Genomic DNA, 25,337 nt, shown 5'->3' with positions numbered 1-25,337 from the left:
CCCTCGCTCCTTTTCCTCCTTCCCCCAGACTCGCTGAAATTGCAGGGCAACTGGTATTCAGTGTTAATGAGTAAAAATGCATGCACTTCCAAAGCTCACACTTTTTTTCCTTCCCATAAGGAAGTTTCTAAAAAACCCCCCTCTTTTCCACACTGTCCAGCACCAGCTTTATGAAGGAAAAGTTGGGGGAAAAAAAGTTTCTGTTGGCATTGCTCTCTCCCTCCCTCCCCCCCCCCCTTTTTTTTTTTTTTTTTTAAATCGGGCTGGACTTTTTGAAATGAAACACAAATCAGGTCTCTGGAATAAAAGGTGGCGAGTATGCCTTGTGGCATTTGGAATGAGACTATTCACTGCCTGAATGACTATAAATAGAAAGCAAGGAGCTGCGTATTTCTCACTTCAGACTCCCTGCAAAGAAGCGCCCTTCCCAGTTAAAGGGTGACTTTTTGAAAGAAACCTTGTTCCCTGTGCTGAATTGAACTGCTCCAGGAATTCTTCTCCTTGCAGCTTGCATAAAAAGGCATTAATCTCTAATTTATTTCTCCTTTTAAAAGGTGGTGTCTTCCATCATAAATGTATATTCGTAAGCCATGTCACCAAAGATGCCCATCTTGTCTGCACAGAGTTGCATGTAAAAAAAATAAAATATTTCTGAGTGCAGAGCAAACATTGTTCTCAGCAATTTTTGTGCCTGAAAGCTTTCTTTTTGGCTCTGGGCCAGCTGTCGGCTCCCTTTTTATCTGGTATTCATTCTTCAGTGAGAAGGCTAAATTAGCAGCACTCGGGGTTTTGGGGGTTTCTTTTTTTTTATTTTATTTTTTTTTTATAGGGACTAAGGAACAGAATGGGAATTGTGATTGATTTTTTTATAATAAAAGATTTGATTCTTCCAACACACTTGTGATGTTGCCGACGGTAAGAACCCCAATAGCTTACTGTTGCAGTTCTGCAGACAATTTGTTTGGCTGATTTGGCTGTTAAAAAATGCTCATAAATCTCCCGTGTTGTGCAGTTATGCAAATGTAGTGCAATCATTTTTCTTTCGCCTCCCCTTTTCAGAAGGGCTGTAGCATAGTAGATGGGAGGAAAATGTTTGAGGGGTTTGTGGGTTGGCAATGTTAAAGATCCTAGCAGTCAAACTGGTGGATTGGGGTTTTTTTCTCTTTTTTTTTTTTCCCCTTTTTTCCTTTTATTCACCCTCTCCCTTCTCCCTCCCCTTCCCCTTTTTGCCTCCCCTTCCCCTTTTCCCCTCCTAACACAGTGGTGTTTTGTGTGGTGTTATTTTGAAAGCTGCTTCTAATTTTCTCCTCAGACCTTTTGTTTCACATTTTTTTTCTGCCTTCAAAAAGCTAGCAAGGGCAGCCTTCTTCACAGAATCTTATTTTCACTGTTCATAGTTTCTAAATAATGTAAAGTCTATAGATTCCTTGCGTTGCTCTTTCCATAACTGCTGGATTCCTAGTTGTGTGGGTTGTGGGTTTTTTGTTTGTTTGTTTGACAGAGGAATTAAAAGGTTGACAAATGCCCACTGTGATTTTTTTAAGCTTAGCCTGTGCGTGGTTTGCAGTGTTTTTTGCATTAGTGCTAATGTAAAAACGAGAGCAACAGCGAACGGACAGGAAATAAAGGGAGTAATATAAGGTTGCTGTTCATATTTCTAATAAAAGGGGGGAAAAGCAGGAAAAGTTATGTGCTCTTCAGCAAGCCCAGGAAAGCAGGTTTTAAGAGGTTGCCAAGCAGGCTAAGGAGAGAAGAGATTTTATGATGGTCGGTGTCACTCTTAATAGGATTTTTCATAGCTGGAAACTTAGTAGAAAAATGTATTTGAGTCGGTCATTTCCTTCTCTTGATCCTGACTATTGGAACATCTTGATTATCCTTGTCATTTTCCATTTTGTCCGTGTGCTAGTTTCTGTCTGGGGCGCCACATGTTTCCCTTGTCACCTTTGTGTGATGACTTCACCTTCGACGGGCCCCTGCTGCCCGTTGCCATTTGCAGCTAGCGTAGGTATTCCTGTCCTTTGCCCGTTCCCTCGGGAGCCTCATGTGAGCCATTGTACGAGCACGTGGGGCTCTTGTTCATCTTGCCTTGTCTCCAGTGACTTTTGTCCACATTTAAAGCCACTTTGTAGATGTCATCTACCATCCACTCAGCTGTAAAATTCGCCTGCTGCTGTTTCCATCTTAGCTCATATTTTTACAGTAATTTTTTTTTCCTGGCTCTTAATTTATAGTGAATTCGCTTCATGGGATATTTTACCTTTATAAATCTCCTTGAGCAGAGCTCTTAGTTTAGACAGACAAGTAATTGCTCTGATTATATATTGCCAGTCATTAATCTAAGTTGCTTTTGAGTTCTTCACTTGACTTAAATTTTCTTTCTAGCTTAAAAAAACCCCAACACATGTGTTTTTTTCTTAAATATTGCATTGGCTTATTTTTAATTATTTTGCCTACTAGTTCATGATTATATGAAATTTGGGGTTCATGTGCTTTTTAAAGTTATCAGTAAGATCTTTTTGTATATAGTTTTTATATAATATGTATGTTTAATATTTTGATATATATCCTGTTGAAGAGTAAAACGTTACAATTTGTAAAATGGGTGGCAAGCACAAAGTGCACCTTTCTTCTAGCTAAGGGTCTGGTTTTACTCCCTGTTAAAATATCAAACATTTTTGGCTAATTTAAGGCAAGACGAAATTTTCCAGGAAGGACATCATTAGAACCTGGTTAGTTGCTTTTAACACAAAACTCTCCTCCTTTTTGAATTATTATATGTATTATTAACATTTTAGTCCATCATGGTGTAACCCCAGCCAGCGGCTCAGCCCCACGCAGCTGCTGGCTCGCTTGCCCGTGGTGGACGGGGGAGAATCGGAAAGGTAAAAGTGAGAAGACTCATGGGTGGAGAGGAGGACAGTTCAACAGGTACAGCAGAAGCTGTACACGCGAGCAAAGCAAAACAAGGAGTTCATTCCCCACTGCCCACGGGCAGGCAGGTGTTCAGCTATCTCCAGGGGAGCCAGGCGCCACCACACCTAACGGTGACTTGGGAAGATGAATGCCATAATGGCAGATGTCCCCCTTCTTCTCCCAGCTTGTGTTGGTGAGCATGACATCATCCGATATGCAATATCCCCTGGGTCAGCTGGGGCCAGCTGTGTCCCCTCCTGACTCCTTGTGCCCCCCAGCCTGCTCGCTGGTGGGGAGCAGAAAAGGACTTGACCCTTGTAAGTGCTGCCCAGCAGCAATGAAGACATCCCTGTGTTATCAACGCTGTTTTCAGCACAAATCCAAACCCCCATACTAGCAACTGAGAAGAAAGGTAACTCTATCCCAGCCAAAACCAGCACAGTCCTATTCTCGATGCCTGACAACCCTGTTGCTCTTGCCCAGCAGGTGAAGCCCAGGAGAGCCCCTCTGCTTTAGAAACCACTAGTCCTGAGAGCTGTGTACTGGGAGAGCCGGCAGGTGAGATGGACCTCTAGGAGAGCACAGCTGGTTGTTGCTTCCCTCCCCTGGGGTTTCTCCTTATCAAGCTGGTTAAAGCAGCAAGGCTGTAGAGCCAGCTGCTCTGTCGTCATCTTCCGTTCCTATCGCAAGTCCTGGTTTAGCCCCAAGCAGTTAGATAGAGCTACATGAGGAAGGTCCCACTCAAACCTCTTGTTTCTTGAAAACATCTCAGAATGGATCTTCAGTGTATCAGGTAGTTACGAAGAGTTAACAAACTCAATGCATTAATTTCACCAATGTTTGTGGTGAAAGATTTGCTTTGGTTTGTGGCCTCCCTCCCCTTACTCACATAGCAATAAGGAAAGTTTTACAGGTTGTGCTCAAAGAGTGTGGGTAGTCAATCTTCTGGTTTACCTTCTCGGCTTCATAGAATCACAGAATCATTTAGGTTGGAAAAGACCATTAAGATCATCAAGTCCAACCGATAACCCAGGGCTGCCAAGTCCATCCCTAAACCAGCCATGTCCCTCAGCACCGCATCTACATGTTTTTTGAACACTTCGAGGGACAGTGATTCCACCACCTCCCCGGGCAGCCTGTGCCAGGGCTTGACCACCCTTTCAGTGAAGAAATTTTTCCCAATATCCAACCTAAACCTGCCCTGGTGCCACTTGAGACTGTTTCCTTTTGTCCTGTCACTTGTTACTTGGGAGAAGAGACCGACCCCCACCTGCCTGCAGCCCTTGTCAGGCAGCTGTAGGGAGCGATAAGGTATTCCCCACCCCCACCCCGAGTCTTCTCCAGACTCAACACCCCCCGTTCCCTCAGCCGCTCCTCACAAGACCTGCCCTCCAGACCCCTCACCAGCTCCGTTGCCCGTCTCTGGACGCGCTCCAGCACCTCAGTGTCTGTCTTGCAGTGAGGGGCCCAGACCTGAACCCAGGATTCGAGGTGCGGCCTCACCAGCGCTGAGCACAGGGGCACGGTCACTGCCCTGGTCCTGCTGGCCACGCTATTACTGTTACAAGCCAGGATACTGTTGGCCACCATGGCCACCTGGGCACACTGCTGGCTCATTTTCAGCTGGCCACCAGCCAGCACTCTGAAGTCCTTTCCCACCAGGCAGCTTCCCAGCCACTCTGCCCCAAGCCTGGAGCGCTGTGTGGGGTTGCTGTGACCCAAGTTCAGGATCCAGCCCTTCTCCTGGTTGAACCCCATACTATTGGCCTTGGCCCATCGGCCCAGCCTGCCCAGACCCCCCTGCAGAGCCTGCCTGCCTCCAGCAAGTGTCATCTGCAAAGGTACCGAGGGAGCACTCGATCCCCTCGCCCAGATCATCGATCAAGGCATTAAGCAGGACCGGCCCCAGCACCGAGCCCTGGGGACACCGCTTGTGCCCGGTGCCAGCGGGGTGTAACTCCATTCCCCGCCGCACTCTGGGCTCGGTGTCCAGCCAGCTTCCAACCCAGCGCAGAGCACACCCCTCCCAGCCATTCCTCTCTGCTCTTGTAGAAGTTTTTCCTAACCCAGAAGCAATGGATGTTTGTCTCATCCAAATTCCGTGCTATGTGCGAACAATAATACCTATGTAAGTGCTTTTTCCAGTGATGTGAGAAACAGCTTTTACTTTGATACTGCTTTTACTGGACTCTTCTGCATGTTCCTTTTGTTTTTTCTTTGCTTATATCAGTCTAACCTCACGACGTGGCATTATTGTGAACTCTCATGGCTCAGGACTCCAGGCGCATGCCTGTAGGGGTCAGATTTCTGTATAACTGAGAAGACCTATTCACCTTGGCCACATCTGGAGGCATGACACTGAATCAGTGGTCTGAGGTGGTGCAGGAGATCCTTTCTTAAGAGGTACTTGGTGTGCCTAGTGTATATGTGCAGAGTCGTAAGCATCTGGGGTTAGGAAGGAGTATTCTCTAGAACTTGCTGTCCAGCCTGATAAATGATGCTCTTACTCTTACTGCTGTATAGAAGTGGGTGCCATGTGTCTTTGTGGCTGCATTGGTGTCGTCTGCTTCTCCTGTGGCGTGCTGATTAGTCACCTTCAGCGCAGCTAGAGGGAGCTCAGTATGGAGACGTGTATGAATTTAAGTAGACTCTCTTTTCTTAAAGAGGTTTGGGATGGAATTCTACAAACCATTTAATGAGTTGGTGATTTTAGGGGGGGTGGTGGTGTGGTGTTTTTTCTTTGGAAGGCAAAGCAGTCACATTTCTTTTTGGCAAAAGTAGTTCTCAACTTTCCACTGATAATTGGTGTCATCATATAGCAGCACAGGATAATCTACATATTCTCTGTTCTTATTGTATAACAGTCTCGGAACACTGGATTTGCTGGTGCAGATTCATACTTGCTGGAAATAATACAACTGCCCAAGTCTGTTGTCAGAACGGAATATTACTGGGTGGCATATTATTAAATTAATAAAAATGCTTAAAAGAGAAGCTGCAACCAGCAGCTGAATGTAGAGCCGGTACTACCTGCGTGTAGCAACATGAAGCGGGACCTGGACTGAAAGCAGAGAATGTACGTCTTTGTTAAAGTGTAACTGAAATATTTGTCATGAGCATTAAAATGAGAATTGCTTGGGTTTGTTTGCACAGTTCTCACAAAAATAATGTCAGCTTAAGCAAATTTTCGACACCCAACTTGTTTGTACCTGTGACAGCTTGTGTAGAAATCACTGCAGCTGGGAAATCTCATGCCTGTGATTTTATGCTTAGATTGGAAGTTACTCCTGGAGACGGTGCCGTGCTTCAGAGGTACTGTTCTCGCCAGTGCCATGTGGTACAAGACATACTTTGCCCTGCTCGACTCCTGCTCTGAAATGGCAAGGGCCAGCCTAAGGTATTACCTTAGCGATTCAGAAACGTCGGGCACAAGATGAGTGAGCAATTAATGCCAGGTTCCACGGGGAATCTGGGAGGTGACAGAGGTCAGAACCAGGACATTCTGAGGATTCTTCCAGAGTAGTAATTACAAAACTCCTGGGTTTGGTTTTGTGTTTTGGTTTGGTGGTTTTTTTGTTGGTTGTTTTTTTGTTTGTTTTTTTTTTTTTTTTAAAAGGCTGCCTGCGTTCTGATGGCCCAGCAGAGGTTTGGTAAGGCCCAGCCTGGGGCTTGCTCCCCGAGGGACTCACTGTATTTTGCAGCAGCTTTCCAAGAGCATCCAGTGCGGCGGTGGAACATAAGTACTTTTCTTTTAGAGAAGGATTAAACTCCATGCCACCCACTTCTAGAAAGTTGAAGATCTCTTGTAGGTAGGGAGCATCATTACCCTTCACGTGACAGGTGATGAAATTGAGACACGTTTCAGTGAAGTGAACTGCCTGGAGGCAGTTGGATTTGGGACTCGGGCCAGGTCTAAGAGTTGGGAGGGTGAGGAGTGTGGAAGGAGTCATGCCCCTCAGCCTTTGCTACAGCTGGGAAGGTCATTTGCTCAGAGTGCTTATGTCACCCAGAGAACGCCTTCAGTGTCTGTTCCCTCTGCTAGTGGGCGTTTCTGGCAGAGTTTTACTGGGGAAATCTTCCAGAATAAAGTAGATCCCCAGGGGACAGAAGGAGGTGGTACTCGTACTGACTTGCTGCAAGACCTTGGGTTGGGTGTTTCAGTGTCATGTGCCCCTGCAATGGAGGTAGGTTAGTGTTTTCCAGCTTGTTGAAGCATTACTAATTTAAGGTTTGTAAAATGCTACATAAATGCAAACTTACTGATGCCAGGAAATGGGGAAATTCAAGGCATCTTTGCAGAGTGCCACTGCCTCTCCTTTGGCCTCTGCTCTTTCCTCCCTATGGTTTGTCTTATGGTTTTAATGTTCTGTTCTCGTGAATCCGCCTTTGAGGATTCAGTGGCAGACCAAATGTCAAAATTCTTGGTACAAGCATTTGCCTTTCGTCTTGTTTTATCAACAGGCTTCTGGCATGGCCATACAGGCAGCAAAAGGAACATCTCCTCCTTGTCTTTTGACACTTTGCATCCGTGCTGTTACGGAGTGGGGGTCTGGACACTGTGTATGGTGCTTATGCATTAACAGGATCTCCTTTTAGAGTGAGCTTAATGCCCTCACAACAGTTGTACCTTGTCTGTCACCTGGTTGTGCCTGGACGGTTCACAGGGAGGAAGAATCCCATTTGTTCCACAGAACCAGTGCACTTGATGCCACCCTTGTCCAGTCAAGAGCTTCTCAACCATGTTTCTTGTTGTCTTCTATATCTGAGACGGGAAGGAGCTACAAGATAACTGGCCTTTTTTACCTTCCTTTTCATGGTTATCAATAACTAAGTATGGAAATCGATGCTGGCTGTTACCATTTTTAAGAACAAAGTAAAGGTTGCATCAGTTTGTGCCTTCATCACCTGTCCTCTGGCTTTTGAGAGTTTGAACTTGTGATTGTAATAGGGCACCCGGTAACACAGGGCAGCTTTGTCAACGCAAAGTTAAAGTTGGTTTTGTTGGTGAATGTCCCGGCTTGCTTAAATCTTGTGAAAGAAGTTGAAGATGTATAGCAAATGTTTTTCAAAAGAGAAAAGATTTGCCAGTGAGGTTTGGGAGGCGAAAGATGGGGTGAGATCAAAAGATAATTTGCTGCTACAGACTGATAATAAAACACAAATGATTTGGTTTTGGAGCAACAGACTAGGTTTTTAAACATGTCAGCTCAATTGAATCTCCAAAGTAGAGTGGGATGTCTTATGCTATGAATGAGTGAATACTGGAACAGCTGAGATAATTTATTTTTCTCTGAATTAAACTTGGTACAAATGTGCTTTGTTTTTCGGTGCTGAAGCAAGCATTTCAGGAGAGGCATAGACAGAGTGAAGATGTCCTATATATCTATATCCTGGCATTTAACAAGTTCATGTCAGCAGATGAGGCTCAGACAGTTTATTCTGGTAATGTCCAGGTCTTTGCCCTTGAGTTCCTGAGCAACTAATCCATTGGTAAATCAACTTGAGAACCGCTGTCTTTTTCAGCCTTGGTGCTTTAACGTAAGTGGACTCGAGCTTCTCCGTTAGAGACCCCAGCAAAGAGTGAAATGAAATTCATTTCAATATGTTGTCAGATTTCTTTTGCTTTGAAGGGGCGAGTACTAGACAAGCCGAAGGCATGTTGCTTGTCAGCTTCTCACCCTGGTATCTTTCCAAATAAGTTGGTGAAAGTTTTCACCCTAGCTTTTTGCAAGGTTTTTTTTCCTCCATGTTGCACTGGTTTGGACAGTGTCCTTAGAGAACCAACAGAGTAGGCAGTGCTAGCTGTTCACGGTCAAGGGGCAGGTAAAGGTCTCTTGTGTTGAATATACACTTGGAACGCACACATGGGCATTAAGATACAGGCAGTGGAAGGTCATGGGAAGTCTCCTAGTTCTGATCAAACCAGCTCCAGCTTCCTTTTTGAGAGGAAATTCCTCTGAGTATCTAATAGTTTACTATAGAACAGCTGCATAGTCCAGGCAGTTCCAAAATTTGAAGTCTTTTTTTGTATGGAAATGACCAATTCTTTTAAAAAAAGACTTGGGATTGGCTGTACTGAACAAATTCACCACAGGCAGTGTTTGAGTGAATTAGTTGATTTTTTAACTCAAAATTGGCATAAAATTGACAAATATTAACGCTGTGATCCCAGTCAGGAAACTGCCTTATCCCTAATACAAACAAACCAACCAACCTTCCCTCTATACAGAGAAACCTCTCAGACGATAAGCCATCAAGTCTAAATATGGTCCCAAATTTAAACAGGAAACTGATATTTTTGTAGTCACAGTGGCTGCCTCCTCCCATGTCCTCAGGCTCAAAAAAAGCATGTTTCCAGTAGACATACGGAACAGTTGTTAGAAATGCTGTTCTTTTATGTCAGCCCAGTAACTCAGAGTAGAAAATTAATTATTTTGTTCTGGTTTGGATTACTGTCTCTGGCTTTCAGCCTTGTTTAATAAAATCAGGGGGAGAGGTCCTCCGTGACCCTGTACCTCTGGTGATGCACAGGGTTCTCTGCAGCATCCGTGTGACCTGACCTCAGACCATTCCCTGTAACAGGTGAGACCCTGTGTGCTCAGCTGGGGTTATGGCAGTGCCAGGCATGTCCCAGGCTGGGTGTGTGTCCACCTGTCCTTACCCTCTGCTCCAGGGAGGTGCAGCGCCACCTCATCTTGGTCAGTTGGGTCATAGGAGAATGATAGCTTAGTCCTGTCCAGCAGCAGTGCTGGGAGATTTTATGCAGATGGAGTTTGCATTCTTCAAATAAATGAGCAATTGCAGCAGCTTTCTTAGCATCTGAAGAGTGCTTAGAATATGTGCCACTCTGGGTCAGAGAAAAGCTCCAGTTTTCTCCCACACCGGTGAGTGCAAAGTAGTTCTGGTGGCCAGGAGCATCCAGGTTCTCTGTGTATGAACTATGAGCCCTCTTCCTTCTGTAGTTCTGCAGTGAATCTGCAGTGAAAAGTCTGTAAAAGTGCCTTTTCTACCAGATCTGGAGTGTTGTAACGCTGTCATTATCCTTCCCTTCCACTTTCACCCTCATAATTTGTTCCGCTAGAACATTACAATAATCATAAGCGATTAAATCAGTCAAAACAGAACACTGAATAAATATGTTGAGACAAAGATATATCCCAAACAGAAGTTTCATTCTGAAAAGGAAGCTCCAGAGAGTCCACAAAGTACTCTGAAAAGTTCTTGCATTCCAAGTGGTCAGATACTGTAATTTTAAAAGATCCTCATCTTAAAACTAAGTGTTTAAATGAGGCTAAGAGGAATTGTTGAAACTGAAATGATAAAAGCCCCTGAAGCACTCTCAAAATGGCAACTGGGAGGCAAAACTCGCTTTGGCAAGAGAGATTTATTTTCCAGGCTTTCTTGCAGTAAAAGTTGGTACTCAGGTTTTAATTTACAGTGAAGCGAGCTGTGCCAGAAACTTCATTTAACGATGGGGTTTTTTAGTTTGGTTTTTTTTCCCCCCAGAACAGTCATCTCCATCTTGGGTACTAAGTACTTGACCTTGGACATCAGCAATGAGATACCATTTTTCTGCATTGTAGAGGTGCAGTTTCATTCTTGCCTCTGGCTTAAATACCTAATTTCAGGAGTCTGTAATAATTTGTACGTGGACTTCGAGCTTCTGAAGGGACAAAACTGTAAGTGCTGTAGTTTGTGGTCTCAGCATTTGGAAGTAGGAGGAGTAACGGGAGCCATACGTATTCCCCTGGTTATTTGTATTCCCTTTCAAAATGTCTGCAGCCAAACCTTCCACTCAACTTCAGTCTTTCTGCCGCCTTATCCACTGCCTGTCAGGGGTGTGAAAATGACGGATCCTTATTTCTGGTAGTTCCTGTGTGTTTTTTCAAATCGTGTGGGTGGCAGCGTCAGTCTGGAGGCAGCAGTGGGTCCTGTGACTCTACTAATGCTGCATTAACCATCCGTGTGGCCTACAGCAGTGCATGGCAGTGGCCTCACTCAGGTTCCTTGCGTGTGAGGTGGGGAGGACTGATAGCGTTCTCTACAAAGCATCTGAATCCGTGGATGGAAAGAGCTGAAAGAGCCTAAGCGCTGTAGTTTGCGAGTGGAAAATTGACCTCTAGTTAGCCTCCCCCTTCTTCTAAGTATACACTGTGTGTGTTTGATAGTGGAAATCTAATCCTTTGGGAAGCCCAGATTCCTTTTAACAGCTCTGATATGTATAAATAAAAACATATTCCTCATTACAAACAACATCAAAGCAATCGCAATATGGATTAAAATACACCCCCCTCTCCATACTAATATGCAGCAACGCAGAGTTCAAATGAAGCCATTAGCAGTATCTGCAAGTATTTGGCAAAAGCAACCACACTTGTGTAGCTACAGGCGATGAAAGTCCCTACTACGAAAAGGGAGGGACAGGGGGAGTAGCCTGCATTGATCTAATTAGTCAATGAGGCACAAAGTATGTAAAATCTCATTATATATCTCCAGGACAATTTGGCTGCAGAAGTGAAGAATATGTAACTGATTTGTCCATGGGTGGATTATTCACGTCTTTGAATCTTCCAACAGGAAACGGGATTTCTGAAAACATGTTAGAAACACACACATAGGCACTTCCACACACACACACACACACACACACACAAATATGTATGTGTGTATATCTGTCCGTGTTTGTACATATGCACACGCATACATGTAGCCAGACCCTGAAACTCTTTCTCGGCCCTTACTCAAGGTGTGCTTTCATGAGAAAGTTCCTGATGGGGACAAAGTGAAGATTATTTTTTTGATTCCCGATGAAGACTGTGAATCTTGCTAATGCCAGTCACAGCCTGAAAACAGCGTGTGGCTGTTCCAGTATTACTAAACCCAGACTCTGGGTTTGTCCCATTGCCCCAGGCACTGCAGCTCATGCGTGAAACAGCTCTTCTCCCTAAAGAAGATCTGCTTAAAAGTGGAGACTCTAAAATGACTCTTTATAACTTGCCTTTTGCCCTTTTCTTTTAAGCCTGTCAGGGTTTTATGTTACATTTTAAAATTTTCTCTGAAACCCAGAACACTTGAAACATTCATATTAGAATTTAAGCCAAGACTCCCACCCAGTCAGTGTCTCTCAAGAGCTGAAGATTTAAGTAAAATGCCAAATATAAGTTACAACACACACCCCCTAAAAAAAACCCAACAAAACAACAACCCAACAACCAAAACCACAACACCCAAGGAGCCACCCACCAAGCCCCAAAGCCAAATAGAGAAAGCAAAAGGGGAGAGGGAGAGACAGAAGCACTGAAATGAAGAGACTAGTTCAGTCTTGCAGGTGGCCAGTAGCAGGGAAAAAAAAAAAAAAGGAAGAAGGCTTCCCACTCTAGCATCCCATTTCTTCCACACGTGGAGTAAAATAGAACGTTTGTGAGCCTCCAGAGGTTGATGGAATCAGGAGGGATGGGATTTGGAGCAAGTGGTGAGTGTTATCGCTGCAGGTGCAATTAGCGATTTAGCTCTTGTTTGCAGGTTTCTTTAATAAATATTTAATGTTGGCTGTGTTCCAACCGCATTCTGTTCTGCCCTTTCCTCCACTTTTCCATGCTGACAGGATCATTTCTTTAATCCCCTTCTTGAAGAAGTTGTTCTCATTCTCTAATTTAGATGTTAAAACCTGTGTTGTCCTAGTCAGGTTCTTCTTTATCAGAACAAAGCAGGGGTCATTCTTTTTCCTTGCTTGCTTTCTCAGCTTTCCAGTGCGTCTCTTAAATATGGGGAATTTGGATGTATCTGACATGCTTCCCCTTTTGTCCTTGATTTCTACCTACCCTGCTTCAATAAACAAACATTCTGCAAGTGACATAGCAGCGCCCTGGGAAATTGGGGGGTTTTGTTCCCTTTTTGATAAGTGAAGACCAAGGGCAGAAACTTCCCCCAGTCCCCAGCTCACAGGTAGGTTGGGCACTGGTGATTTCGGTTCCTTGCTGCAGGATCGGGGGACACGTTAGTGGTCTCGGCAGCGGTGTGTGCAGGCATCCTGGGAAGCAGAAGAGGGAATTATGCATGTTTAAAGTGCGTTTCATCACAATTTATGAAAGAACTCTCAGAAAAATTACGAACATTGTCATTTCCTTGCTCCAGCTACACGAAGCTTGCCTCCCCAGCTGCTCTGGGTGCCCATCCTCTGAGCAGACAGGAACCTCCCAGCTTAGAGAGTACGTACGGCCTCTGTGTTACTGATCCTCGTCCTTGTCGGTTAAAGATGGCCTTACCTTTCCCACGAGGTCGGTAAACTATTTTCAGAGAAGCAGACCCTTTTTGTCCTGTTACACAGCCCATTCTTCAGGAGATGGCATCTTCTTAAAGGCAGCTCCAGTAGGTGTACTGGTCCCCAAACTAGGCAGAACTGGAGCTGCCTAGCATATGGCAGTCTGCCTTCTCTGCCCCAGCCAGACTGGTACGCTCATTTTTGTTGGCTGCCGTCGCATCTGTCGCTCTGGTTCTGCTTTGCTTCCCTACATTGAGCTCTGCTAGGACACAAGTTCTCCACCCAACAACTTATTTAACTCTAGTTGAGGAGGTAATGTCGATCCTGGTCACATCAGAAGCGACTTGATGAAGAGGAGAAATATCTTGTGGCTCTCAGAAATTGAGGTGAGCACAGTCAGATCCCACAGTTCTGACTGGGTGTTTCTTGCAGTAAACTGGCAAAAAAACCCTCTTCCCTACTCCCCAAAAGAAGCAGCACCTATCTGCTGGTCCCTCTAAGAGACTACAAACTAACCAGGTCCCATCTTGAGCTTTTCCTGAGCCATGATGGCAGCTTGCCATGTTAGAAGCTAGAAAAGAAGGGAACTGTGTTGCTCGGGTTTAAATTTGAGCCTGGATCTGCAGAAAGAAAAAAGAATTAAGTATCTGTGCCACTGACAACAGCACCAAACTACCCAGGGGTTGGTTATTGATGCTTTGCAGCTGTGGTGGGGATTTTCTGCTCTGTGGGGAAGGACACACCGGGACATAGAGGAACTGCAGTGCAAGATATTCCCTGTTTTCTGGGACTAAATCCCTGGTTGGCAGTTGCTATGTCACCTGTGCCTACCTGCAGGTTGTTCCCATGTGACGTGGGACAGCCATGTTTCAAATGCATTTACTAGCAGAAAGCATCTAAGTGTCTGCTCCCACACACGTGTGGCTCTAATTGTTCGTTCCTTCTGAACATAAAGGTCAGCTTCCTCTTTCCAAAATTCAGATGATTGAAGTTAAGTATCATGGTGGAAATGACTTACGTTGGGTTTTTTTCCGTCTGTGTCAGAGTAGAAATCTGTCAGGTGCTCTCTGGCTTGCAGCTCCCCATTGTCATTGTTCTATCAGTGATGGCGAAGACTTCAGCAGTGGAAAATACTGCTTCAGGTAAAGGTAATTGCTGGAAGCCTACATGATAGGGTGACTCCTTTTTTAAGAAGGAATTCTGATGTTGACGTGTATCACTGTTGAAGCTTACATCACAGATTAATTACTGATAACTTGTTTTCTCCCTGTAAGTGGTGCTAAGCAGAACTATACCAAGATGCAGCTGACTAGGGTTTTTTACTTCCCATAGGGTATTGGAGGCTTTAAAAACTGGATTTTATCCTTAGCTATTTAGAGAAGGTTGCTTTTTTTTTTTTTTCTCCTTCTCCCCAGAGAGCCTTCTGAACGGTTTGTCTGATTAGAGTATGCCTTCATGGCCATTTTATTGCACTTTAGAGTGTGTGGGTTTGGGGTTTGCAGCTATTTGGTTTTGTAGCTCTTTCGGAGTGTTTTGCAATGGAGTGGTAAGCCACTACTGGCAAAATGGTGTACAGAAATTAATCCCTTTTAGCTAATTATAAATAAATAATAATAAATAAATAAATAACCCCACGAAAAACAGATGTGCGGGTGGACATCCAAGGACTTAGCTTTTTGATGAGCCTCGTCTCATCCCTGAAACTCTCGCATATTTCATCCTGTGCATTCCACTGAACGGTACAGCAACCTTAAAGCCAGAAGCGCTGTGCAAGGTATGAGATCAAAAGGACAGCTGGAGCTAAAGCAGGAATGCTGACCCCTTTCTGGAACAGGGTAGAATCCTTCACAAGTGTTGGAGCCCTGCGCTTTGAGCCAAACTTGACATCTAACTTTAGAAAAGAGGTTGAATATTTGTGTCCATCGAAGGTGAACCCAGGTCTTTTTGCAGGCCTGCAGACTCGGTGCAGATTGTCATGAAAACAAAAATGCACTGGCAGTTCCTGAGGTTGCTAAACGAGTGATTACTGCCATGTGGGGTTGGCAGAGATCTCTGGTAAAGGGAAGAGGGGGTGGCTCCACAGCCTGGTAATGTATTTCAGCTGGTACTGGGAGCCTTATACCTCGAGCGCCGCAGGTGGCATGTTTCCTGAGAGGTGGACCTTGGCCAGCGCTCTCTGGAGCTGGACTTGACCCTTGCGTGAGAGGCTGGAGGGGATGATTTATGTGCATGAAGTATGAATGCGGCACGGCGTCTCGTTCTGAGCAGATGATGTGCTTTTGCAGCAGACTCCTTAAATGAAAAGGCAGAAGGTAGCTGAAACAGACTGTCTAGCTTTTTTATGAGCTGCTTTGTTTTAAAGTTGGCTGAAGGAACGAGTGGAATATTAGCTGTGGTATGTTGAGGAAGGCTGTATCTTAGCTAAACCGAAAAAAGGAGCTGGGATAATCACTCAGTACAGTTTACAAAGCGAACATGGCAAGCGCAACGCCAAAATCAGATGTTACACTGGTGAGTTTTTTTAGTATGTTTGTTCCCTTGTAAAAAACAGACCTCTTAGAGGAGAAACACTTCTGCGTTGTACACAAGTGCATGCATAAAGTGAGCCTGCAGAGACTGGGGAAAAGAAGTTCTGTCTTGCAGTGAACAGGGCACTGGGAGCCGCTGAAACCATGGTCTTCTGTTAGCCAGCATCCTCCAGCATCAGTCGGGTGCTTGTTCTATCATCCGGATCACAGGGCATCTCAGTCACGTGCTTCCATTAACCACAAGCTCCAAGAAGGGCAGACTTACAGTATGCAAGTGCTTTCCTGAAATTAATAAATGCTAAGAGGGGGGGGGCAGTGATATATCTGAGAAATTTTGTTTAGTTAATAGCCTGTTCTCTGATCTGCCAAAAGCTGGGTCTGATACCCATGTCTCAAACAAAGATCAAGTCTCCTGAGCCCACGCGGTGCTAAGAGGAGCATGTTTGGGTTTCTCTTTGGTACCAATCTGTTGTTTCAAGAGGTTTTTTCATTACAATGGCAAAATGACTTTTAGATCCAGGGCATCATTGGTATGAGATACCCTGCTAGTCTGACATATGGCACACAGGTCTGCCCAGCTACATCAGTAAATCCTGAAATTTTCCCAATGTGATAAAGGTGAGTTTTTTTAATTTAATGGGACATAAATCTGACAAAAAGGAAGTCTTGATTAAATACTGCAGAGGTTCTGCCTCTTCTACTACTAATTGGCTCATCGAGTGTATGAAAAGGTCAGGCACCGTGAAGGGAAAAAAGATTTCACAAGTGGGTGTGTCATCTATTATGGGATTATTACTTCAAAATACGCGTACAAACACGATCTAGAAAGGTGCAGCTTCTGGCTACGTATGAGGGACTTTACACCTATGGGATGGTAATGACCTATCGATAGCAAAACCAAACAGATGTAGTATATTGTTAACAATACATATGTTTTAAACAATGCCCAGAAATGTATCTGAAATCTAATTTTACCTTATAAAACTAGGGTTTAGAAGATTTTTTTAATCTATAAGACAAAATTAACTTAACTTACCAAGGTGCAGCTTTTTTTTTTTTTTATTGTTATTAATCTAATAAATCAATGTTAAGAAAAAGAAAATGCAGAGAAATTTGCTGTTGTTGTCGTTATGGTTATGTTTGAGGCTTATTAACATAATCGCACCAAAACTGGGATTGAAGTTTCTTGTTTTATGGCAGCCTTGTGGTTCTCAGTTGCCACCACAGCTGGTTGCCTGTTCACAATGCATTCCATATGAGCTGGAGACCACAACGTGGAGGGCTTTAAAGGGTGCAGGCTGGAGTACAAATAATGGAGGTGGGAAGCACTCCTCTCTGCTTGTTTTTTGGAATAAAGAGGCTTCAAAAGAGAGCTGTCACACAGAATCACAGAATGGTTGAGTTGGGAAGGGACCTCTGGAGGTCGTCATGTCCAGCCCCCATGCTCAAGTAGGGCCACCTGGAGCTGGTTTCCCAGGACAGTGACTTTTTGGTTGCACAGGACTAGATGACTTCTGAATACCTCCAAGGATGGAGACTCCACAGCCACTCTCTGGCAACCTGTGCTTGTATACCCTCGCAGTGAAAAAGTATTTCCTGATGTTCAAAGGGAACCTTCTGTGTTTCCATTTGTGCCCACTGCCTCTGGTCCTGTCACGGGGTACCACTGAAAAGAGCCTGGCTCCATCTTTTTTACACCCTTCCTGCACATACATTCACGATGTTTCCCCCTGAGCCTTTTCTTGCCCAGGCTGAACAGGCCCAGCTCTCTCAGCCTGTCCTCCTAAGAGAGATGCTCCAGTCCCTTCATCACCTTTGTAGTCCGTTGTGGACTCACAGGGACATACCCACATCTCTCTGGTGCTGAGGAGCCAGGAACTGGACGCAGCGCTCCAGGTGCAGCCTCACCAGTGCTGAGCAGAGGAGAAGGATCACCTTCTTCCACCTGCTGGCCACACACCTCCTAGGGCAGCCCAGAATACCTTCTTTGCAGCGAGGTCACGTTGCTGGCTCACGTGTACGGCAGGTCCCCAAGGTCCTTTTTGACCAAGCTGGGTGGCCCCCAGCATGTGTAGGTGCTGTGATGGTCCTCGCCCCCAGCATGTGTAGGTGCTGTGATGGTCCTTTCCAGGTGTGGGACTTCGCAGTTCTCCCTGTTGAGCTTTGTGCGGTTCCTCTTTGCGCGGAGCCTCTTTCTGCAGCCATCACGTACAACCTTGGAATGAACATCCAAACACAATTTAGTTTCAGCAAAGGGATCACAGGATTGGCAGAAGGTGTTGAAGAAACTGTAGGTGATACGTTGGTATGTGCGATGTAGAATTGTGTTTAAGGTAACACGGGGGTCACCATGTCATTGCGTTACTGCAGAAAAGGCTAAATAGAAGAGTAGTATTATGTGTACTTCAGGTTCTGTATGATTGTTTTGTCCACGAAAATAAAGAAAAATATATTTATATGATGTAGAGTGCATTACACCCCCAAAAATAAACTAGTGGTCAATATAGATGTAGTTCTTTCCTGTATTTCTAGCAATTTAAGCAGTTCACAGCACCCGGGTTTTTTGACAGGCTGAAGCTGGAACGCAGGAGATGAGTGTGCCATTCACGTGTCTCAGAGTGGTTCGCTCTTAGGTTTTCTTGCTACCTACAGCTTTAAGGTGTTTCTTCAGCTGGACGTTAATCCCACAGGTCACCTGGCACATACCTCCTGGGGCAGGCAGGAGTGCCCGGCTCCGGACGCATCGCCCAGAGCACGCAGCGCTGGTGTCAATTCCTTCCTCCGGCAGCGGTGGGAAGGCAGCACGTGGTGTGGTACAAAACTCCCTGATCCGAACCTAGCTCTTCAGTGCGTTCTGGCTAAAATCGGTGGGGAAAAAACTGGCTTTGCTTCAGGTGGCCATAGCAGTTGTGATTTGGAGACGAAAGTCTTCAGATTTACGCTGAAGCATTGAGATTGGTTTGAGTCAGCACGATAGCTGAGAGGAGAGGAAAAGAAGTTGGTTTTACCCTGGATCAAATCCTTGGTCTGGCTGAACGTACCGGCACAGAAATGCATCTGCTGGTGTAGAAGCAAATGGAAATGAGCTGCAAAGGCTCATGTAGGAGAGGTTCTGGGACCATCTCTTCCAGAGCCTTAAAATGGTCATGGAGTTGCAGGGCTGTTGTGTAACAAAATTACAGTTCAGAGAGGTAAATGAGCATCTTAAACCTTTACCTCTGGCTTCTGTTTTCTGTTACGTGAGACAAGCATTCACCTGAGGGAGAAAAGAGCTAACCCTTCTCATGGGATCCCCGTCAAACGGCACTCGCTTTTGTAGCTCTCGGTGCAAAGCAAGAGGAGAATCGGATTGAAGAACTTCTTCCTAGGAAGCACGTCAAATAGTTTTGTGCTGGTAGCACGAGACCAGGAGAACCAGCGTTCTGCCTTCACGTACCTCTGAAAGAAGTAAGCAAAGGGAACTGGAGATCTTAATACACGTTTCTAGGGGTACTAACTTGAGAAGAAACAATACCATTTGAATTACCGTACGTCAGTTTTTCTCGGCTGGAAAATGGTAAGATTTTTATTTTTATATAAAAATATTTTCAGAAAACATTGTTGAGTTATGTGGCTGCTTTCACAGAAGCAGCTTTTAGATTCATTTCCCAGTAGAACATGATTTCTTTTCTAAGAATAGCTACCTGGTTCCTAAATGGACTTCCATGAATACCCCTGCAAGGTATTTCAGTTGTGCCACTGACCTTGTCTGAGCTGAGAATGGGCTTCTCTCTAATGCCTTGTTGCAAAAATGAAAAAAAAGTTTGTATTGCCTTCATTCGCTGCACTGAGATGAGCTGCTGCTTTCTTTTTGAAGCCTTAGCGGAGGCGAGGCTGACGTCGGTTGGGACCGAGCCCGGGAGAGGTGAACACTTCTGTGTTAATCAACCGTGATCAGGAGTGATCCAGCCCTCCCCACAGAATGACTTAAATTATAGTGTCCGTCCCTCCAGACCAGATCAACATTTTAGAACTTGAGGAACCAGCCTGGCAGTTAAATTAGCTGGGGATTTCTATGAAATGTTAGTAAAGGCTGTCATTTCCCAATTAAAGCTAAATCCCTGATCTCGTTCAGGTTAATGGACAAGACCGGCAAAATAGCCTGAGTTTAAAACAGCCTCACGCTTTTTTGACTTGCTATAGTTTATGATTTTGAGTACGTGAAATCTGACTATTTTAACAAGGTTAAAATTGTTATCTGTAATGTACATTGAATAAATTGCCTTTAGGATTAAATTAGCATGGTTTTTTTGCAAACCTTTTGTGGCTTGAATCCTTGTTCAGAAATAGCCTTTTTTTGGTGATTGTTCACTATTTTTGTTTCAAAATAAGTGTTTATTTCAGGAATTTCATGCAGAATTTTAGATTTTTTGTGTGTTTTCATAGGCAGCTTACCAATGATTCCTTTAAACTGTTTTTATTGTTGTCAGAAATTCCAGCAGGTTTAAATAAAGCTTAGGCATGTGTTTCTGGTTAATTTGTAAGCTTTCTTTAGGAATATTGGAAAGCAGACCGATAATATGGCTGCAAATATTTTTGTTTCATTTAGAATACATGCTTTTATGCTGCTTAAAAAAACCAAAAAAGCAAGCAGTGTAGTGGCATATATTCCTAAAGATACTCACACAAACAAGGGCTGTAGTAGGGCTATGCCTTTATGTTATGGTAACAGATAAAATTTGCATCTAAGTCGAATGCTGTTGTGCTTGCTGCTGTACGTGCATATCATATTTAGCAGAGTGCGTCCAAAGCCTTTGATATTGTACAGGATTTGCATTTGTCTCCAGTTCTCCCTTCCTTTCCACCTCTTTTTTTCTGTGTTTATTTGAAAGGATTATGAACCAGAAATGTCACGTCCAGTCTGGATGCAAACTCTGCCTACTACTGAGAGACGCATCTTTGGGTTTGCATTTATCAGTCCCAGCTACCGATCTCTTTTCTTGTACTTGAGAGTTGCGTTGTTTGAAGAGGCATTAATAAAATCTTAGCCAGGAGAAGTGTGTGCAGCTGGTTATCTCGTGTGAGCCCTCTTTTATTTGAGAGCGTGAGCACTGCTGAAATCATACTTGAGCTCAGGGCAGAGAGGATTCTGCTTTGGAGATTGTTCCCTTCCTAATCAGGATCACTTTGCTCAGATGATAATTTCTAGTCTTTCGAAGTCAACTTTTACTTCTTGTCCCTTTCAGGACTTCCTATTACATTATTGAGTTAGAATTTATAAAAGGGCATCTGGGGTCAGGCCAAAGTCCGCATACCCCTGTGTCTGACGCCAGCAGCGAGCCAAAGCAGCTATCTACAGAACAGGGAAAGCTGGGTGCGCAGACGCTCTTTACCTGAACTACTCTCTCATCTTTCAAATATTTTGAAGCTCCAGGGTTTTCCCATGACATGGCAGGGCAACGTTTGATCCATATAGTTTTGGGTGCCTGGGAGCTAAGAGTTCAGTGACCAGCATTTCTGGGTTTGCCCGTTAGCTACATTAAAATGGCCTGTTGGAGGGGGGTATTCATGGCTCACGTTAAACGCTTAATTTTTTTATCTACTACTCCATCACTGTTGTTCTAGCCTGTTGGGCTGCCAGTTGCTTGGGTTGCAGTTGCTTGTATGCTACAGAAACAACTATTTTAGAAATAACCATACTTCTGAAAACAAGCCCTCCAATCCAAAACCATAAAAATGCAGTTACTGCTGTGTCATCGTCCTTTTCTTGTAAGCCCAGTCTCCTGTAACATCAGGTTTCAGTTGTGCTGGCCTTCAGAGAGGGAAATGCTGTCATTAATGATTATTTTTTTATTTATTTATAATTCAAATTCATATAGAGCTCCCTCTCCACCCCTTTAAAATTGAATCCTGTTTTTCTGCTGAACCTTTCTAGGCTTACAAGCACCCCTTGCAATCTCTGTTTGGAAAGATGAGGTTTTGCCCCAGTCTGGTGTTTACAAGGTCAAGGGAATGCGGGGCAGAAGGAGAAATCTTGGCGTGCAAGCAGGTGGAACCCTTGCCTCCCCTGCAAGTTTAGGCTGAAAAAACTGTGCTCTTTTCCCCTGTCATCAGGCTCCTCACGTTTCATAGATAATTTGAAAGTGAGCCTGGAGTTTTGGATTTCAGTTGTGGTGGGAGAGAGTCATTAGTGAACAAATTACAGGTGAGAGGTGGTGGTGGGTCAGTTGTTATTACTTGGCGCTGCAGACATGTCCTGCGGGTGACTCGGTCGCCTGTGCAGATTGTGTTTGGCCCCTTGGACCTGGGATCAAGTGTCTTCAAATAGTGCTGGTTTCACATTAAATATGAGCTTTTGGGGCATTAGCATAGGAATAAGAGAGCACAAGCTTTATTATTTGTTTCTAATTAACTGTCAGCCCTCCAAGGTACAATTACCAACTATATAACATACCAGTCTTCAATTATTTAATGTATGTATTATTTTAGGATATGTCCTCCAATTAATTTTAAGTATCAAGTCGCTCCTGTTTCAGAAGGAAATAACTTCTTTTGTTACCCAGTGAGGCACATTAGAAAGACATACTTTCCCCGTGGGTCTACTACCTTGCTGAAGATGGTGTTACACCAGTTCTTTGCACCAGTGCCTGCAGGCGGTCCCTGCCCTCCCTCTCTCATAGCATCTCCCTGCTCTGTTCTGGCTGGCATCACAGTCTGCAGCCACGTGGAAAACCAGAGCAGGGAGCAGATCCAGCTGAAAAATAACCAGCCAAAAAGGTTTAGATTTTTCAGTCTGATACGTTTTCTACCACACAAGTAGTTGTGCTGACATGGCAAGAAGGTGTCAGTGTGAATAGGGGAATGGGGTGCCAGAGGCTCTGCTTGAACTGGCCTGAGCAGCACTGCCTGCCAGATTTTAAGCTGCGCTCTGAAAGATGTATCAGCTTGGCTCCACTTTTTGGTATTGAGAAGCAGTTTGAGCAGACAAGGCAGGGTTCAGAAAGAGGAAGGCTTTTTATCCATGTTATGCACGTGGAGAAATAATGTTTGGAGAGATTTGGTGACCTGCTTGAGGTTACACGCTGGAATCCATATTTGCCTGATGTCTGAGCCGTAAAACCAAACCATCCCCCCAATACCCATGTTAACTGCTCAGCCTTCAATAGAAGGGGCTCTCTGGTGCTTTTGGAGTTCTTAATTATGATCTTAGACCAGCCTGGTAAAGGCAGAGAAGAAGCTTGCAAGCTGCAGTTGACTGTAGCTGACTTCCTGAAGACGTGGTGTATGTCTGCTCTCCTATCAGTAGATGCTAAATACACCTCTTTTTTTTTTTCCTTATACCGGGGTACAGGGAATCATACCCTAAAGTATCTGTCTTGTAAGTCAAAAGGACATCCTAAATTTCAGCTAAACTCTTGTCTCCACTATTTCATATTGGTTTGATGTAGGAAGCTCTTGATGAACGACCTTACTTAGATCTACTTTCAGGAGCCTTCTATACATTTCTGAGCTTCCGAACATCCTCTGAGGGTCTGCCTGTCCTGCCAGGCTTGGGCCTGAGAAGGAAAGGTAGCTTTATTTGAAAACTGATCAGGATTGTGCTTTGTTTTGCTTTTTTAACCATTTGCAGGGACTGGCGACCACCTGGTGACTACATTTTGTTGGTAAACTGAACGTTCCATGCGTAACTTACCTATACTAATAGTGTCTCAAATAAGTATAATTGATAGTATTGCTTACCCCAAGTAATAGTGGAGTGTGAGCATCTTACCAAGGCAGGAGGAGTCTTGCCGTGCTCTGCTCCTTCAGCAGATACATCTCAACTGTGAGAGGGCTTGCAGGTGTCAGAGCTTGCTGTGCCGAGGTACCTGGCTTAGTGCTGCAGGAGCTGGCGATATAGTTGTGTTAGCACCGTTTCTTAGCCAGGGCTCCGTCCAGCTGTTGATGCTCCAGCTGGCTGTGGACAGCCTAGGTTAGGTTTCTGGGCATGGCTTTTACTTGTGCCTTGTTGACGTACACCCTGCGCAGTGGTGGGTAAGACTGGATTGATTGGATTAGTCTAATGCAGCGTTTCTAGAAATGGTACCAAATAGAAGGGAATTGTGATCAGAATTTGCTGTTTGCTTGGCCCAGGAGCCTTCATGAGATGAGGAACTGAATGAGTATTTGTATATGCTTGCAGGAGTCCTTAGACTTTCATTGCCTCCCTCGAAGGAGGCGTTGTATGCCCACTGCCTTTGGTTGCATTTGTATTGGATTCGTTTTTCATCTGTCTCCCTCTGATAGCAATAATTGTTTAATGAGAGAACTTTGATTCAATTTCTGACTAAGGGAAGTACATGAGACTTGGCTAATCCATTATTAAGTGAGGATAAAGCATCCATTCTAGTGCTGTGGAATAGATGGACGTTTCGTCTATTCTTTCAACCTTCGACTTCAGTGGAATTTCCGTATGTGACACTTTTGGTGACTTGGAGCGTAAGGGTTTCGTTGTCTGGCTCTCTGAAGCGTTGTACTTGCTTGTCACAGGATGAAGAGGATGCGAAGGGCTACAAGTGGCTTCTGTTAATTGCACTGTGGTGAGGTTAAAAAGATGAAAATGTTATGATTCCCCAAGGCAAGACTAAGAAGGCTGAGTTCTGAGCAAGAGGTCCCACTATGCTGGACAAAACACTTCTACCTTAATCTTAGTTTACTGTGGACAGAGGTTGACGGCATGAGACCCAGCACTGGGTGTAAAATGCTAGAAAGACCCCAAGAGGGGGTCATGGCTAGGCTGGTGTTTCTCAATCACTTGTTCATGGACCTCTCATTGTATGTAAAATAAAAGATGATTTTTTTAAAAAAAAAGGCCACGTATATTTGGATAAACAAACAAAAAGGAGAAAAATAGGAGTAGTAAACACTACATCTAACTTAATTTTTATTTCATTGCAAGTCTATGTGAGCATGATAACATTGGACAGGAGGCAAGTCTTTCCTTGGGAAACGTTGACCAGCAGTGGTGCCGTTTCCTACTGCAAGTAGCTGCTATTCTTGACATCCTTTTGACTTTTTAAGGAATTGTAGTTGGCTACTGAAATTGCTGCTTCATTTTTTGGACTCAAAAGTTTACCACGATTTTTTTTTCTCCTATCAATCTCATTATTTTTTTGTCTTTCCTTCATGTTGTACGTATAGTTTATAAACGTGCTTGCAGTACCGACTTCATCAGCAGTAAATATTTGTATGATGTGCTATTTCCACAGATGTTTAGCAGTCTTTAGAGTTGGGAATATGTTTGGATCTGGAAAGGAGAAGGTAAAGATCTTACAAGATTATTGATCTCCCTTTGAAGGAAAGGGAAATCAGGAGAGAAGTGAGAAAACAAAGATGTGTGCATTCTAAAAATATTATTATATAAGACATTTAGATTCTTTTTCACCTGTCCCAGACTAGTTAACTAGAAGTTGAAAAGGTGTATTGTTTTCATAATGGAGGTTAGCTAAAATTCAGAGGTGTCGCATGCCCCTTTGAACTTAACTCATGGTGGTCAGCACCACAGAATGAAAAAAGCATTTACAGAAGGTAAAATTCCCCTGAAGTGTATCAAATAAGCAACTTCTACCTAAAAATAAAACTGAAGTATTAATTCAGTAGATCCTCTATGCTTT

General features: G+C 44.1%; 1 protein-coding gene and 1 long non-coding RNA gene across 5 annotated transcripts in view; both read left to right on the top strand.

Moving 5' to 3' along the window:
* The window catches only part of LRP5 (LDL receptor related protein 5), a 191,943-nt gene that overhangs the window by 117,347 nt on the left and 49,259 nt on the right, over positions 1-25,337 (top strand). The gene's annotated exons all lie outside the window — the stretch shown is intronic.
* On the top strand, positions 254-24,521 carry LOC308070891. The gene is made up of 2 exons (XR_013930915.1): positions 254-17,780; positions 17,815-24,521. It is a non-coding gene; the product is annotated as an uncharacterized lncRNA (long non-coding RNA).

The sequence above is a fragment of the Falco punctatus genome (genome assembly GCF_963210335.1).
Source record: "Falco punctatus genome assembly, chromosome: 10".
Classification (NCBI taxonomy): domain Eukaryota; kingdom Metazoa; phylum Chordata; class Aves; order Falconiformes; family Falconidae; genus Falco; species Falco punctatus.
This window is presented reverse-complemented; position numbering and strand designations above follow the sequence as displayed.